The sequence below is a fragment of the Terrapene carolina genome, unplaced genomic scaffold (assembly GCF_002925995.2).
Source record: "Terrapene carolina triunguis isolate 2854851 unplaced genomic scaffold, T_m_triunguis-2.0 Scaffold62, whole genome shotgun sequence".
In the NCBI taxonomy this organism is placed as follows: domain Eukaryota; kingdom Metazoa; phylum Chordata; order Testudines; family Emydidae; genus Terrapene; species Terrapene triunguis.
This window is the reverse complement of record NW_020664413.1, coordinates 52,740,659-52,745,644: the sequence shown is the minus strand read 5'-3', so window position 1 is coordinate 52,745,644 and position 4,986 is coordinate 52,740,659. Positions and strand designations below refer to the sequence as shown.

Sequence of the window (4,986 nt, the reverse complement as noted above, 5' to 3'; positions counted from 1 at the left end):
ACATCTTTAAAATCTTCTTTTTTTTTTTTTTTTTTTACTTTGCTTAATGGTAAGAAGGTACAAGAGTCAATACAAAAGACAGCAGATATTATCTAAAGCAGTGTTTCCCAAACTTGGGACGCCCCTTGTGAAGGGAAAGCCCCTGGCGGGCTGGGCCGGTTTGTTTACCTGCTACGTCCGCAGGTCCAGCCAATCGCGGCTCCCACTGGCCGTGGTTCGCCGCTCCAGACCAATGGGAGCTGCTGGAAGCGGCATGGGCCGAGGAATGTACTGGCCGCCACTTCCAGCAGCTCCCATCGGCCGGACCTGCGTACGCGGCAGGTAAACAAACCGGCCCGGCCCGCCAGGGCTTTCCCTACACAAGCTGCGTCCCAAGTTTGGGAAACACTGATCTAAAGCATAGACACTAAAAATGCATTTACTAGGCAGTGACAATAAAAAGCTTTCTCTGGGAAGTAGGTGGAGCTATTAGTTTATAGAATGAACCTGGAGATTTTCTCATTAGATTCACAATAGCTCAAAAATTCTGAAAAGCAGCAGTAAAATTGACAAGGGCTTGTTAGCTTTACTTTGCTGCTGCTCCCAAATTGTTCTGGGAGTCTGCTTTCTCCACTCCCTTCATCCAAAAGAATTCCCAGCAGTGGCAGAAAATTCTCTCTACTTATGTTCATGGTTTTCCAAGAAGCAGCAGAGTGAAAGTTACAAGATAAACTAAGATAGCTTCAGAGTTTCTTTTGTTTTGCTGCAGCAAAACTGCACTCATTCTCTTCAGTGTCATGGTACTGCTCCTCTGAAAGCTATGAGCCACAGCAGAGACATTAAAAGTGATAGCAGGAGAAAGACTAAGGGCATGTCTACACATACAGTGCTGCTGCAGCTGCACCTCATCTGGTAAATATGCTCTATACCAACGGGAGCACTCTCTCCCATTGGCATTATAAAACCACCTCTGTGAACTGCAGAAGCTATACTGGCCCGCCAATAAGGCGCTGTGCACACAAGCACTTATGTCGGTGTTACTTATGTCACTCAGCGGGGTGGTTTATTTACCCCCCTGAGCGACATAAATTATGCCGACATACGCTGTAGCCATAGCCTAAAACTCACCATTCTTTTCCAGTAGCTGGAGGGAAAAGAGAGGAAAGTAGTTCCTCCTTTACAGCAGGTGGGGGTCAGAAGGAAAGAGAAGTTGGGACATGGAGAGGTGGGGATAAGAGGGGTAATGCAGCAGCTAGTAAACAGGGAAGAGTGAGTTCTAAATCTAATCAGACCCCTTACTAACCAAGATTGGCCATGGACCAGATACACCAGCCTGCAAACAATCCCACTGACTCTCCCTTCCAGAAGCTAGTGGGAGAGGCACAATAATGATTTACAGCAGTGGTTCTCAAACTTTTGTAAGTGACCCCTTTCACATATAGCAAGCCTCTGAGTGCGACCCCCCCGTAATTAAAAACACTTTTTAATATATTTAACATCATTATAAATGCTGGAGGCAAAGCGGGGTTTGGAGTGGAGGCTGACAGCTCTCGACGCCCCCATGTAATAACCTTGCGACCCCGAGGGGTCCACACCCTCAGTTTTACAGCAAATCTATACACAGTTTTCAGGGTCTTTTGTACTCATTCTTCCAAAAGTACGTTGTTGCAGTTTGACCAAGGAGACTAAATAAAAATTAAAGTTCTAATAACAAGGCTTAAGATTCAATAATATTTAAAAAATTTATTTTGGACAAGGACATCTATTTCAAAACAAGTTTGTTAATGAGAAAGTCCTACCCATTCAGCTACACTTGTTCTTTGGCAATTCTCATGGATGAATTAATTAATTCAGAAAGTTTTTTTACATTAGCATTCCTTTTAGACCAATATTCCACACACTAACGATTACACAAAAGAAGTTAGAAGTCCTTTTTGGGGATTAGAGTGGTGTGTTTTATTTATCCTCCTCCCAAAAGAAATCAACCGGTTTTCACAGGATACACAATTAAAATCTTTTTAAATTAGAAGCCATTCCTTTGGCAACCTCTTATGGTCTCCAAAAGAGAACCTATTAATAAAAAAAATTCCTTGGATAGTCTATTGAGTGTATTCCCTTTGCAAATGTAATGTTATCTATTTTTAATCATCTTGTATCACATTAGTTATTCTGCATGGTAGTCCCCAAAAGAACATTTTTTTAAATTTAAAAAGCATACACTCCCCTTCAACCACTTACGTCAGTTAAAAGAGCAACTAGTGCTCAACTTCTAAACACTAACCAGATACCTTCAATACATATTTTTCAGTGATTTCAGGCTGTTGCTCTCACATGGAAAAAGCATGGCACAGGGCTTGTCTACACTGCCAAGTTGTCAACAAAACTTTTGTCTTTCACAGGTACTTAAAAAAGCTCCCTTCTCCCCCCCCCCCCCCCCCCCCCCCGGAAAGATAAAGGTTTTGCCGCAGCAAGTGGCAGTGTGAATGCGGCTTTGTCGGCAGGAGCGCTCTCCTGCTGACAAAGCGAATGCTGCTCGTGGGACTGGAAGTATGCCGACATTTAGCGACAGGGCTGTGTCGACAGTCTTGTCGTTAAAAGCTGTGTGGTGTAGACAAGCCCATAGTGTTCTACTGTGGAAATCAAGAGTAGTTATTTAGGTTAGATGTGTGAAATGTTTGTAGTGTTAGAAGCTAAAACTGTATCTACCTTAACTTGAGTAGCATTTTGAGTTGTGGAAGGGAGAGGTGAGAAAAAAGCGGCACAGACAAAATAGCTGAGAAGGATAGAGCTGAGAAGACAAAAAAAGCACGGGGCGGCGGGAGGGGGGAAGAGACTATTAAAAGAGTTGTATCCCACACAGCATCTCAACATGATTTACTATCAGGGAGTTCTGCTTCAAGAAGAACCAGTTCAGGCACTGAAAAATGGTAAGACAGACAAGAAAAGGCTGAACCACTTACTCCCTCTAAACATTTTCTAAAAGTTGTATGTAGTGTAGTTGTAACCATGTCGGTCCCAGAATATTAGAGACACGAGGTGGGTGAGGTAGTATCTTTTATTGAACCAACTCCTGTTGGTGAAAGAGACAAGCTTTCAAGCCACACAGAGCTCTTCCCAGGCTTGGACTGCAACTCCGGGACCCTGTGAGGGGGAAGGCTAGCAATAAGTGTTTAATTGCTATATCACCTTAACCTTATTTTTCTTTCCTGTATACCGCTTGTGACTGGGTGATTTTGCGGAAGCTGTCTCAGTGACAGTGGCCAACCAAGTTTCCCTCACCTCCAATAAATTTGTTAGTCTCTAAGGTGCCACAAGTACTCCTGTTCTTTTTGTGGATACAGACTAACACGGCTGCTACTCTGAAATCTGTCACCTCCAACAGTACCATTTAACTCTTGCTTTTTTGACACTGTTCAAGGTTACACATAATTTACCTGTGATGCACCTCATGATAAGAAGTTTCCCTAATAACAGAGCAAACCAAGAATATTAAACTGAAAAGTACAAAAATGCATGCACCACCCACCTTCATCATGCTCCCCAAATAAACATGACCTAGACATGCTACCTAAGTTTCACCAACTCAGACCCCAAAATAGTGTTCCCTTCTATCTCATTCTAAGAAAGGTACCCTATGTGTAGTCCTTCAGAGCACATACTGCAGCTGAGGCATAATGACAGCTGGTTGGGAAGACCTAAAATACACACTAACTTACGGCAGGTCTACAATTAAAACATTTCACTGGCACAGCTGCAGCATGTTAGTGAAGATGCTATATGCGGTTGGGAAAGCTTCTTCTGTTGGTGTAGTTAATCCATCTCCACAAGAGGCAGTAGCTATGTCGACAAGAAAAGCTCTCCCTTCAACATAGTGCTGTCTACACTCAGGGTTTGGTTGGTATAAATGTGACACTCAGGGATGTGGATTTTCCACATCCCTGAAAAACAGCTATACTGGTGTACGTTTATAATGTACACCTGGCTGTAGAGTTGGGAGCATAATGAAATGGGCATACAAGCCAGAGGCCAACAGCAAACGTTTGTTCCCCTGGGAAGGGGCAGAGGCCCACCCATGCCAGTCACCCCCATGCAGCCCTGGCTAGAAGCTGGGTTTATTGCTCTGGGGTGTGCAGAGAGCGCTTGGGCTTTCAGGCCCACGTGGGATCCTCCCCAACCCTGGTCACTACAGCTTGCAAAGCTGAGCCTGGTGCCCTTCCCCCGGTGGCAATTCACAGCCGTGAGAAACCGTGCTCAGCCTGGCCACGACATAGGGGCAGTTACCTCGGTGCCTCCAGCGAGAGGCCTTGTGTGGAGCCCCCCCCATTACCGGGCTACTGCTGCGCTGGGCCGGGGGTGCCCGGGCCGCAACTGGGGGAGGGGGGAGCCCGCACTGCGGCCGGAAGCAGTTTGGGACAAACTCAATGGAGCAGCGCCGCCCCCCCCCCAGCCCCTTCACTAAGGCGGCCCCGGCGGCGGGGTCTCACTGCTGCGGCCGCCGCCGGCGCCACGTGATGAGGCGGCGGCCGCCTCGCTGCCCCCCACATGCAGCTCTGCAGCCCGCGCAGGGATGGTGGCCGCTGCCCCCGCCCCCCAGCCGGCCCGGGGCCCGGCCGCCGCCTTCCCGGCAGCGCCGGCCGGTTGTGTGGGGGAGGGAATGTAAACAAATGGGGTTTTATAGCTACCTCACTCGAGTGCCGTGTGCATCTCCCTCTCCGCTCGGTACCAAACCGCCGGGGCGCCTCCTCCTCCGCAGCGGCCGCCGCGCTACGCCATTCACCAAACACACTTACGCCGTGCCAGCCGCGCTCTGCACGCACACCGCTACGAACCATGCGCATAGGCTAAGCCACCACCTTGGTGGCTCAGCCTAGCCAATGCGGGCTTCCCCCCGCCCCCTTCTACGTAAACGGCGTAGCACAACCTCTTCTAGTCTCTGCCCCTCCCTCCCGGGGCTGCTGAGCTCATTGCCAGGTTACTCCGGAGGAAGAGGCGCATGCGCAGTCGGGC

The 4,986-nt window shown here is 48.0% G+C and overlaps 1 protein-coding gene across 1 annotated transcript in view; it reads right to left on the bottom strand.

The window, feature by feature from the left end:
* SLC39A10 (solute carrier family 39 member 10) overlaps positions 1-4,734 on the bottom strand; it is a 62,794-nt gene extending 58,060 nt beyond the window's left edge. Inside the window, exon 1 of the mRNA XM_029910592.1 lies at positions 4,662-4,734. The gene's annotated coding sequence lies outside the window, so the exon portion shown is untranslated. The remainder of the gene's footprint in view (positions 1-4,661) is intronic.
* Between the last annotated feature and the right edge of the window lie 252 nt (positions 4,735-4,986).